The following is a 13355-nucleotide window of genomic DNA, read 5'->3' as shown; positions in this document are numbered from 1 at the left end:
AAACCTTCAGACTAACAAACCTTATTTCTTTTTCGGACTGATGAACCCTCAGAATAAAGAGCCCTATTTTGTTTTTGTATTAATGAACATTCAGGATTACGGAGCTTCGAAATAATACGGAGCTTCGAGCTTCGAAAAGGAACCCTTTTTCGTTTTCGGATTAACGAACATCGAGGTATAGGCAATTTGCCTGTTTGGGAATTACCAACCTTCAGAATAAAGAGCCTTAGGAATTACAAAGTGTAACCATCCAGATGAGTCACTTCAGCTATATTGTTGTTTTATTTTCCAACTTGATGGAAATTCATTTTGTTTACAGTATATGCAAACATACATTACAAATTACAACTCATAAAGAAAATAAACATAAATCAAGGAGAAAAAAATACAAATGTTGCCGTGCACATGATATGTATTCATTCTTTTATTACTTATACAAGAGCTGATTTTCAGAGTATTATGAGAACAATGAGTATTAGAGCTGAACTTCCTGCGGGCTGTGCATAGCACAGTAACACGACATAATTATCTCATTATACTTGTGTTATGCACAAATTACAGCACAAAAAGAAAATATACATAAATAAAGGAGAAACAAATACAAAACGTTGGCATGCAAATGATAGATTCTTATGCATGTTTAAGTAGATTAAAAGTAATATGAGATCATTATCAATGAGTATCCAGGCTGAACTTTCAGCGGGCTGTGCATAACACAATGTTATAAACTTTCCCAAAACACATTGCCTAGAGCCACCATACTCTTTCACTGATGTAATGGAAGTTGGGGACTCTCTCCTTTTCTCTTTCTTAATAAGAGATAATAACCAATTTAACCATAGTGAATGGATATTCAGTTCAATGGAATTGATTTTCATATATTACTTTCTGAAAGCACTCTGAATATAAATGTAACCAAAATTGTGGGATTCAAAGAAACCTTCAATGAACATGCATCATAAATATTCAAACTCATTATGTTGTTTTTTTCGAGCAAACATAGATACAAACAGGAAATATTGAGAGAGCATTGAGTGAATTATTGATTAGATTTAAAATAAATATAATTTTTACTTAAATCAAACTTCATACATGTATATCAATCTGTCGCAAAAATGAGAATGTATATAATATATATATGAAAAAAACTATTGTGAGTCTTGATATGCTTTGATGCATTGTAAAAACTGCAGTGTTAAAACTGACACCAATTGGTGTTAATAGAGGACCACACCCTGAGGTGTTAAAATTACACCCTAGAGAATAAACATAACACCAAAGAGTGTAAATGTAACAACAAAAGGTGTTGTAATAACACCTATTGTTGTAAAACTAACACCACCAATTTATCACCGGTGTAAAATAACAGGTGTGGTCCTGTATGTACACCGGTTAACACCACAGTTTTTGCTTTGATGCTAAGATAAAAGAACAAGTTTTATGTTTCCTCTTTACTGTTATTATTTTAGCCTGTGTTTTAACCTCACTAATGAAATATTGATTGATTCCCTAACTGTGGTGTGATTTTCGTGTTGAGATCTTGTAGAATCTTTCAACAACAAAAACTGCCATCACCTCTATCTTTTTTTATATTCAATAATTATTTCAAGGTCAAAGTGGGCATTCTCATGGTGGAGACAATAACGAAATGCAATCAAATATTGCAACATATGTTGTTTTTCACATATGGGGCTACCAATCTATTATTTTCATTTTTTTTTTGCACCTGCATGTATGGCAGCCATTCACAAGTGTTCAACAGATGTGTATCTGTCTGTTACACTTGGCCTGACCCTACAATAGAAAAGATAGAAACAGTTGTGTAATTCAGTGTAAATATAAGTCTGTGACAGTTGATGTACAAAAGGTTGCAATTGTTAATACAAATGTATCTTTATGTTACATCCCATGGTGTTACTGTGAGTTCTTGTTATTTTGAAAAGTTCCTACTTGTAGTTTTAAGTTATTTTCAATCTAGCAAAGGTACTTGGTGATCGAGGATAGAATCTATTAAAAGGTATTTTCTGTGGTAGTTTGGGCATGAAAACTATCAATTAATCTAATAGTTTACAATTTGAAAATGCCTGCTTTTCCCAGAATAACATTTAACCCAATGCATTTTCAGCATTCATGTAGAATTTCCTTTGATAGATATTCAAGTTTAAATCCTCTTCATTATAAAGTGAGATCAACATATTTGGGAAGGGGCTCACAAATGGGCCAGAACATGTGGAATGCTATTTGAATTAGGATATGCACAATTAATTTAAAAAAAAATATTCAGACTGCATTTTGACTCATTCCACCTCTAATACTAACAGGGGGATTGAAAGTTTGAATAGAAGTGCACTCTCAGAAAGTGATATAAAAACGAGATGTAAAACATTTTTTAAATATTGATGGAATTGTTTCCAGGTTTGCACAGTTTCTAGCTTTTTGTGCTGTATGCAAACGATTGTAGTACAAATTTAACAACTTTACAGATTTCTGTTTTCTTTAGTTAATACCCCACTAATGGTTTGCCTCATTTTAAATTCCAGTATTCCAGAAGAATGTGAGACTGACTGTATTTTATTATGTTCTGCTTGTATTTTTTCATAAACACTACTTAGAAAAAAATATAGGAAAGTTTTAACTTTATCTTGAGCATTTTACATTTGATTATGATTATTCAAGTTGATATCGGGATTAGTTTAGTCTTGAACATTAACCTTTGAGTAATATGATTTTATCAATTTTGTATCTTTCTCTGCAGGTTACGATAATTCCATTTGACCATGAATTTATTTCCAGATTAGCATCAAGTACATGTAAAAGGTGAGATTCTAAATCAATAAAAAATATACAAATTAATCTTTGGTCTTCCTTAACAATTCTCAGATTTGTCCAACATTATTGTTTGGTTATCTTTCAATAATACATGTACTTCAAGGTCATTTTTTAATGACCTAAGAACTTGACAGTGTGCAAAGGGATTTAGAAGTAACTGATTTTGATGTAGGTATAAAAAATAACCGAAATTGCTATAGAAAAATCATACAAGTAGAACAATCAAAATTTCATCAAAATTCCTTACAGTGTATATAAATTATGACAAACAAAACAGATATACACAACACGGCAATGTGCAATTTACAAAGTCAGATATGTCACATGATTATTTTTTTATATAGAACTTATTTTGAGTTTATGACTATTATTTTTAATGTAATATATAAATAATGAATATTTAATATGATAAAAATGAATAGTGAGTGTGACATTATCAGCTTCCTTCTTTGCATACTTGTTTGTTTGTTTTATTTCCGTATATAAAATAACAAATACAAAGTACATATACATATAACATGAGATGATGAGGTCAATGTTAAAATATAAGAATAAAAAGGTAAGGCAATAAAGTTAATTATACGGCTGGTAATCCATTTTCAGCTGCAATAATGCATTGCTGCTGGTCTTCCATGGAGCCAGTTTACTTACAATATTATGATTACCATAATGAAAAGGAAGTTGACCTTCATACTCACCATGATGTACACAAAAGAAATATTTTGAAACAAGTAACGCTGTAAAATACTTCATGTCCATTTTTTTTAAAAGAAGAAATCACTGTTCTACTTGTCCTAATTTTCTCAATTTTTTCAAATCAAATTGTTGATTTCATTGTTTATGTTTTTCCCATAAACAGGGATAATGAATAAGATACCTCATAAGTTTCAGTAGAGCATTAAGTTGCTTTTGTTATCCCCCTTTCAATTTCACCATGGACCGAGTAGGTCCATGATTTCACCAACTGTGCATCACTGATCAGTGAGTTTGACCCCAGGAAATGTAAAGATCAGCTTAAAAAGTAGCCCTTCTACACGTCCATACCATTTGAAGCTTTGCTGTAGAATGAGTGAAACCCCTGCAGTTCTGTGGGGGGGGGGCACTTCCATTGATGAGTAAATACCATGTGCGACCATGGGGTCCCGAAAGGCACCCTAAACAAGTATTTTCCATATTCAGAAAAATCACTCCTAAACAAGTATTGGCGTGTGAAACCCTTCCTTTAGCAAAACGATACCCTGGGTTGGTGCAGCCATATTTTGATGTCACGGATGTCGGTTTTACCTTTCCCTCCCATACCTTGCACAAATTGGACTCTATAAACACGACTTTTGGGGCAAAAAGGACATCCCTTATGAGTTATATAATATTTTAGTCTTTTTACCCTCACAAATTTGACCCTAAACACATAGCTTCCTAGCGAAATAGATACCTTTTTTCATTATTTTAGTGTTTTTGACACCCTTATTATGTTATGTACGTAACATGCCTTATCTTGAAAAAAGACATTAAAGGTCAAGTCCACCTCAGAAAAATGTTTATTTGAATCAATAGATAATAATCAGACAAGCACAATGCTGAAGATTTCATCAAAATCGGATGTAAAATAAGAAAGTTATGACCTTTCAAAGTTTCGCTTATTTTTAACAAAATAGTTATATGAACGAGCCAGTTACATCCAAATGAGAAAGTTGATGATGTCACTCACTATACCTTTTTTTTTTTTTTGAATTATACAATATTTCAATTTTTACGAATTTGACGATTGGGACCTCCTTGCCTGAAGCACAAAATGTTAAAATAATGGAATTCCACATGTTCAGGGAGGAATGAAACTTCATTTCACATGACAATGACGAGAAAATCAAAATATTTCATATTTCAAACAATAAAAAACAAAAGAAATAGTGAGTGAATGACATCATCGACTCTCTCATTTGGATGTAGCTGGCTCGTTCATATAACTGTTTTTGTGAAATGAAGCGAAACTTTGAAATGTCATAACTTTCTTATTTTACATCCCATTTTGATGAAATTTTCAGTGTTATGCTTGTTGAATTTTTCTCTTTTTATTCAAATCAAGTTTTTCTCTTTTTATTCAAATCAAGTTTTTGTTGGGGTGGACTTGTCCTTTAAATATGTTTTTTTGGTCATGCATGGTATCCACTCATCAGTGTGGCCACCCCATCAAGGTCAATGGTCATTTTAGGGTAATAATGAACGAGTATTTTGTTTTCATATAAATGGTGTTATTTGTAGAATATGCAATAGTTGTTTTTAAAGTCAGCACTGCCCCCATATGGAATCAAATAATGCAGGCGAGACTGCCAGAGGTGTTCCAGCTTGTTTTCAAACTTGGTTATCAATATACCTTGGGGCATTTAGTTGCCTCCTTTGTACCATAGAATCACGATTTGAAACATGTTTTGAAACCTGTTTCTGCAGAATCATTGCTGGATTTTTGTAAAAGTATCTAGATGTTAATAATCACTATCTGAGGCCGTGTTTATGCTTCCACTTTTCAGGCCAGAATCAGCGTTTTCAAACCTGATTAGTCCAAAACATGTTGCGTCCTTGCTTACTTTTATTTAAACGCTGTTTCAAAACGCTGATCGTTAACTCACGAAAAGGTACGTTTGTAAACGTCGTTTGACCAGAATCAGGCTTTCTGGGGAAGTATAAACAGAACCACGATCGTAAACGTGTTTAAATGACGTCATTTGGTACATGCTTTCGATGAGATGAAAATCCGCGTGCAAATACAGTCGCATTGCTCCATGTTATCTCCACGTAATAACAACACTCGAGGGAAAAAAAACTTTCGAAAAAAGGCGCACTTAATTTGACCTCGCTTTCCTGCTCAATGAAAATTACGATGCGAAGCCAACTGGAGATCGTGATTTCGCCTCTGAAAAGTTGAGCATAAACAGCACTTCCAGAACCACGTTTATGATCGACGTTTTGAATTTACGTTTGAAAACGCTGATTCTGTCCTCGCAATAGAAGCATAAACACACCCTGAGTCTGATGAAGTAGATGAGACTCTGCACACTTTGACAGCTTCTTGAAGTTGCAATCCGGGCTCAGTAAGTACTTCCGACCTTCGAAAAATTTCTGTTCTCATGATTTCGACAAGTACCTAATAAATGGGCTTTTTCTTTCGGGAATATTTTGCTTGCACATTGGCTAGACAGGGTTAGCTTCCTGATCAGAGAATACCTAGTAATCTCAAACCTCGAGTCGGTCCAAATATGCCTACTATGATATGGGTTTTGATAGGCCTATGGTTCAGAAAGAAAAACCAGCTTGAGTTAAAACTAATCCCTAACCAGGCTATAAACTGAAATTCCCCTATATAACTTAACCGTGGTTTAATAGGGAAAGATCTTAAAAGTGTCCACCTGCAAGCCACCCCCCTAAAATAAATGATGGACATAAAACTGTGGCTTTCAACATTGTAGTTTTTCAGGGACTTAAGGCATAACAGACTGTCCCAAATTTCTGAAATTTCATCAAATATATTGAAAATAATGCTGGAGTTGTCTCGAGTTTCAGATTGTTTATAGGGAAAAAATGTATATTTACTTTTTGCATTAAAGACTTAAGTACTGTATTCGCAATATTCAAAACCAACTCTCTTTATAAACATGCTCATCCATGGCTTTGCAACAATAGGGATGATGATGGCTGTTTACTCATGAAAACATTTATAAATTTCAAAGTGCAATATACTCTATAATTCAGAATATGTTTTACAAGGACTTTGCCATTTTTGAAAGCTTTCTTCAGTGCTTGTAATGCTTTTAATGTAGAAGGTAGACAGTCAGGAGTAATAATTTAAGGATTCTGTGACTAAAAGCTAAGAACGACAGTCTTGTAACCTCTTATTATCAACAGTTTATCCACTCATGTGGAGTCTGTCATTGAAAAGCTTTATCAGTTGCCATGGTAATGTGGCATAAAGGAGCTGCCTGGCTTGTACAACATCTCTTTAGAGTATTGATGTACTCTTATTTCAATCAGTGGCATCTTGTGACTGATACGATGCTTCCTGACTTTTTATTGAAAAGCCCATGCAGTCTCACTTTATATTCAGAATAACCAATAATAATAAATGACCATCATAAGGATTTTGGGTACATTCTACCAAGTTCAAATTTGTTCTATATTGTAGATTAGGCGGTTTCAAACCGCCTCGATCACAAGAATCCCCGTTAAATTACGGGAACTGTTTTCGGCTAAAAAATACCCGTTAATTATTCCTGCATTCACACCGCCCCGAAACACATCCTTCGGGATAAGTTCCCGAAGTTACGAGCATGCGCATTATGGTCTGATAAGCAGGCAAGGCGCGAAATTCAAAATCACTAGCCCAGCAGCCACCCACGCCGCCGCGCCCAACGACACGCTGGGCTAAAAGTTCCCGTAATTTGCTTTCACATCGCCAAAATACCTGCGACCTTGGAAAAATCCCCACGAAAGTTCTCGTAATTTCGCCAAGTACCTACTATTTAGCGGGTATTTTCTTTCGGGGAAATTACGCGTAGTTTGCTTTCACATTACCAAAATACCTGGTATTTCCTGATCGGGGTAAATTTCCCGATCAGAGAATACCTGGAACTGGCGAACTTCGAGGCGGTCTGAAACCACCTATTCTTACAGGTTTTTCTTTTTATTTGTTGGAATATTGATGTTGATATCAGGGACTTCTAGATACCAACTAATCTTCAAACAATGTACCTAGCCACATTTTAAAGTTGCTTGCCGTTATAACTATTTCCTGTAAATAAGAAAATTTGAATTCTGTCAGATTGCTGACATACTTGTATAGCTTAATAAGCTTATACATGTAGGTGGGTCTTTCCATGAAGTTGGGGCACAAATTGTGACATAGTGACAATTTTGTAAATTTTCCTTTGAAAGTAGAACTACATGTATATGCAAGGGAAATCCAAGTTATTAGCTACCTAGCTGACTATATTATATCAAGTGTATATAGGTCAACCTAATTTCCTTAATTTGACTTAAAGGACAAAATGGAAATATTCCGATGCTACATGAACACCATGTCCATGTAACAGCGTTATCCACTTTAATGAAAAATCAAGCTAGATGACCGGAAAGTCTTGGTATAATGAATGATCTAAATAAAAATGTAAAGCCTGCAAACAATAAATGCATAGTATAATAAGTATTGATTTATGCTGAAATGTCACTATTTGTGCCACAACTTCCTGGAAAGACCCAGGTACATTGCACTTAAGTCAATATATTTCTATTTCCAAATAGTTCAGATTCTCCAAGTTTCAGAAAAGGAGCAAAAATTTGGGGGTCCTTCAGAAAGCGGTCCATGCATAATTAGGAATTTCATTGAAGTTAGAACCCAGTCAGGCCCTCATACCCCCATCCCCCACCTTCCAAGCTGCAGGTTCAACTTCAACACTTCGATATCCACCAGGGCATAATGATGATGATGATGGTGATGATGATGATAATGATGATGATAATGATGATGTTGATGATGATGATGATAGTGATGACAGTGGTGATGACAATGATGACAGTGATGCTGATGATGATTACGAGACAACAACAGCAACAATAAGAACAATAGAAATTAGTGTAATAAGACTTTTTTATTTTTCTGTTCAAGAAGTCCTCGACACTGTTCTCACTACCTACCTAAAACAAGTTTAGTGGAAACTAGTTTAACGTGTAGTGAGAACAGTTGAAGCTCACTTTGCCTCGTTAAACTGGTTTAAGCATAAGTGAGGACACAACCGTTCTTCGGGAAGCGATCTTCGCACATTTCGAGTGAGCTACTCCGCACGACAGGTGTAGAATGCCTATGCTGTGGTTTTGAATTTCGCGTGAAACGTGTTACCCCACTGAGAGTGTTTCCATAGCAACAAGATCGCTTTATGTGAAGTGATTTTAAAAACCACTTTCGTGTGATCAAGTGGGAACGCTAGCAAAGCGATCTTCCAAACTGGTTTCCTGAATCGGTTTCCGGTAAACTAATTTTATAAGGCGTAATGAGAACGGCCTCCTTGAGATTAGCATTATTTTTATAACAAAGGTCAGAAAACATTTTGATTGGACACGTAGGCAAAGTTCTGTCTAACACTAGGTAATCTGAATAAATGGAGACAAATCAACCAAACATAAAAGTCTATATTTCCTCAAAATCTGATTAATGATAAGAAAGGCACACATACAACATTTTAAAGTTTCACTAAATTGAACAAAAATATTTATTGGCACAACACAGGCGGTATGCAAATCTGGGAACTAGTGAAATCACACAAATTTTGAATGTTGAATACTGAATAGAGAAAAGCGCTTTTAATGTCGCCTACATGTTATGTACCAATGAATGTTGAATACTGAATAGAGAAAGACCCTAGTTTAAAGCAATGTTGTCTACATGTTATGTACCAATGAATGTTGAATACTGAATAGAGAAAGGCCCTTTAAAGCAATGTTGTCTACATGTTATGTACCAATGAATGTTGAATACTGAATAGAGAAAAGCCCTTTAATGCAATGTTGTCTACATGTTATGTACCAACGAATGTTGAATACTGAATAGAGAAAAGCCCTTTAATGCAATGTTGTCTACAATGTACATGTTATGTACCAATGAATGTTGAATACAGAATAGAGAAAAGCCCTTTAAAGACCCAGACCGGACCCAAAAATGAAATTGACAAATTATATACCAATCGAAAGCTTATAAGCTACTAAATACAGCATTGTGAGCTTTATTCATTTTCACCCTTCCCAGCTGAGTATTTTGCTTAAGAATATTCCAATTATCGGGCTTCGAACCCGGCTTAGAAAATAGGCTTTATTGTGCTTTTCAAATGCCTCGAGACCGTGACGTCACGTTGTGTAAGAAGCGTCGCGATTCCATAGGTTTGTACACAGAAAAACTGGGTTATTTTTTGGCTTTCCAGATTACGCATTTCATTTTCTTCACTTCCATCACAGAGTGATATCACATATATTTTTTCCTACATGCTTAAATTATGAAATCTACAGTTTTGAACTAGTTTTTGCCATATTTTATTTCATGCTTATTTGGCGTAGATTTCAAATCTATCTACATTCAGATTATGTATCACAACTTTTCCTGACATAGCAATTTAGGCCCAATAAGAGCCAAACAAAGAAGTCACAAAAAAGGCAGTGAATAGTTGTAGGTTTCCATCAATTTCAACAGTGAATAATTGTGAGTGCCATTTTCATCTGAAAACGAAAAAAAAAATTGGATTCATAATATAGAAATGGAAGAAAATACCCAATGCTTTTGTACACAAACCTATGGAATCGCAACCCTCCAGACACAACATGACGTCATCCTTTCCAGGCGACGTGGGGTGCTCAATCGAAGCGTACTTTGGAGGAGCAGTTTCTTTGATTTTTATCTAATATTTCTAAAAAATGGAAGGAGATGTATAGAATATTTTTGGTATATTTGTATTCTATGAATCATTGCCTTTTAATATATGATTGTTTTTACACCGGTCAGGGTCTTTAATGCAATGTTGTGTACATGTTATGTACCAATGAATGTTGAATACTGAATAGAGAAAAGCCCTTTGATGCAATGTTGCTTACATGTCACATGTTATTTACGTACCAATGAATGTTTAAAGATAAATTCCTGTTATAGTAACGATCTCAAAATGAGTTTTTACAGAATCTAATATAATTACCACCCAAGTGTCTGTTTGTATGAATAAAAAATATGTGCCAAAGGATTCTGGAAGAAATTGTGTAATTGCTGAGAAATCAGCAAAATAAGCGCGGATTCGGTCACTTCCGTCGGGTCTTTATTCCAGCAATAATAATACATTGTCCCACGTGTGCCTATCTGTGTTGGTGATCTTCAGTGTGAACATTTTTCAGCGTAGATTTCAAGATTTCACAAAGTTCAGTTTATGTAACTGTACCAAATCTAGATCCTCGATGATATACTGACATTTAAGCCTGATTTTACAGACTTTCTCATGAAATCAGTGTTTACTGCAACTACTGGCGTTTCTCTTTAACTCTGAACATGAGCAGACACACCCGCCCACACACGAAGTTGACTCAAGAGTCACTTTGTGTACATGTACATGTATGTGTATTCTGTTTGTTTTGGGCAAATTGAATGCTTACTGGGAGGCAATATTGCTTCTGTGATGAATATTTCTAAAGCGATTTTAAAAGACTTTTAAAACGCATCAGTGGGGTATATTTTTCCAATTCATAATTTTAGCTTGAAAAACCACAATACCCTGATTTATAGGCCTACATGTATCATATATTAAGTGTTTCAAATTCAAATTTTTGGATTTGTGATGTCATTGGCGAGTAGCTTCCCCATATACCATGTAGTAAGAAAAATTATCAATGAATATAATTTTCTCAAAAAGACTGAAAATGGTATTTTTGTACCTTTGGTACATCATCATGCAAATTATTTTACACCTACTGAGGGAAAAAAAAATAGTCATAATTTATTGTATAGCAATATGGGGCAACTGCTCATATATAACATCACATATCAAACACTTATTAAAATCCTAATAACTTTCTCTAATTTTTGATAAATTTTTCTCAAAACTTCACCAATATTTTTGATTCTTTTTTCTGGTATTTTTACAACAAACTTTTCTTCATGGTGAAATTCCCCTTATTGAATCATGATCTTTGCTAAACAATGGTAGGGGGAGGGGTGGACCACTCAACTATTAATGCAGTCACATGTATGCATGACTCCAAAACTGCATTCTGTCAGGCCTTCAAATTTTTTAGGTGAAGATACAATGTGTGCAATTGTACATGATGACACAAAGATTAGCGATGAATAGCAAATACATGTATGAGAGAACACTTCTGATTGGTCCCTTGTCAGTATTTTGCGCCAAATGCATGTGTAATGTTGATCTTGATTGGTCAGTTCATTTAGCGATTGATCGCTAATCTATGTGTTATGGAGCCCTGATCAGGGTACCAGGAAACATTAATAATCAGATATATATGTACATTTCTGTGTTTAGAAGGTCAAAATTTAAAAAAGGGGAAGGGGAGGTGTTTCTTAGTTTATCTACATGTATGTATATTTCCCCTTCAGTGCCTTCACATTTAAGGGGTAGTCACCTAATCAAAAGTTCATTGAATATCAAATGGACAAATCAAACAAGTTCTGTAAAATTGAAAATTTAATTAAAATTTTCAATGTAAAATAACCAAGCAACCAAGTCAACCCAGAATTGAATTGTATTTCACATGTAATAAAATACAGAAGGAATAGTTACATGTACATTGTAGTGAATGATATTAACATTTTCATATCACTGTGTTATCCAAGCTGTTTTGTGAAAAATATAATTTTCCTATTAGACCTCTGATTTCTATGAAACTTTCTGCATTTTTTTTTAAATTCAAGTCAGCTTCCCGTTTTCTGTCAGTTAATGAAATATTACATTCAATAAAGTTTCTTTCTCTGGGCTTGCTGAACATTATTAGTGTTGTTGTCTACATTCAACACTCGGCATGAAAGAGGTGCATTTTGTGGTGGGGCTCACCAACTTTTGGGCACAACTGTATGTAGACAAAGACTAATTTACAGTTTTTATCTCTTCACAATCATGTTTTTTATATACCATGTAAACTTTTGCCTACCGATTTTTGGAGGCATCTTCAGACTATCACTAGGCATATGCTTTAAATTCTCTTGCATAATTTTGATTCCGCTTTTATTCATCATTTTCTCTGAGCTCATTCTGAAAGAAATCAAATCAAGCAAATCAAGGTTTTGTTTCTCTTTGTCTGTTTCCAATTCAGTTTTTTTTGTCATGTGCATTTGAGCCATGCAAGTTTTTTTTCAGTAAAAGGGTGTATGATATGAACCATGAACAGTCAATAACATTCTAGACTTACAAAAATGTAGTGGCTGTGATTTTTTTTTCAGGTTTTATTTTATTGTGAAAATATGAGATGGCTTTAAAATATCCACAGTGTCCTCTTTAGTAAATTAAGAGGCTTTTATAGGAGGAGATTATAATTTGTTTAACAAATTTTTGGCATTACTCCTATTTGTTTAAGATCAGTATGCTCGATCTGTAATGAAAATCATAAGATCAGTATGCTCGATCTGTATGAAAATCATAAATCATAAGTCAGAAAAAATTGGAACCAGTGGGATTCGAACCTGCCATCTACTGCTTTCCGGGCAGCGACTCAACCACCAGGCTATTCTGGTTCACGGAAAAGCCATGATGAACTGGAATTCAAATACCCTCGATCCTCTTCTTTCTGACTCATTACTATTCAAATGCCGTCCGCCGTGGACAATAGATAGTAAATTAAGAGGCTTTTATAGGAGGAGATTATAATTTGTTTAACAAATTTTTGGCATTACTCCTATTTGTTCAATCTTAAAAATTTAGGGATCTGATATGAGAAAGCTACAGACATTAGGGCACACATATATGTTAAGATTTTCAGCTTATACTATGCCTGAGAAGAGG

The 13355-nt window shown here is 34.5% G+C and overlaps 1 protein-coding gene across 1 annotated transcript in view; it reads left to right on the top strand.

Annotated features, from left to right (window-relative positions):
• The first annotated feature begins 2661 nt into the window (after positions 1-2661).
• The window catches only part of LOC121416168, a 29210-nt gene continuing 18516 nt past the window's right edge, over positions 2662-13355 (top strand). Inside the window, exon 1 of the mRNA XM_041609650.1 lies at positions 2662-2817. The gene's annotated coding sequence lies outside the window, so the exon portion shown is untranslated. The remainder of the gene's footprint in view (positions 2818-13355) is intronic.

Source organism: Lytechinus variegatus, chromosome 5 (genome assembly GCF_018143015.1).
Source record: "Lytechinus variegatus isolate NC3 chromosome 5, Lvar_3.0, whole genome shotgun sequence".
In the NCBI taxonomy this organism is placed as follows: domain Eukaryota; kingdom Metazoa; phylum Echinodermata; class Echinoidea; order Temnopleuroida; family Toxopneustidae; genus Lytechinus; species Lytechinus variegatus.
The sequence above is the reverse complement of the archived record's forward strand: the minus strand, read 5'-3'. Positions and strand labels throughout refer to the sequence as shown.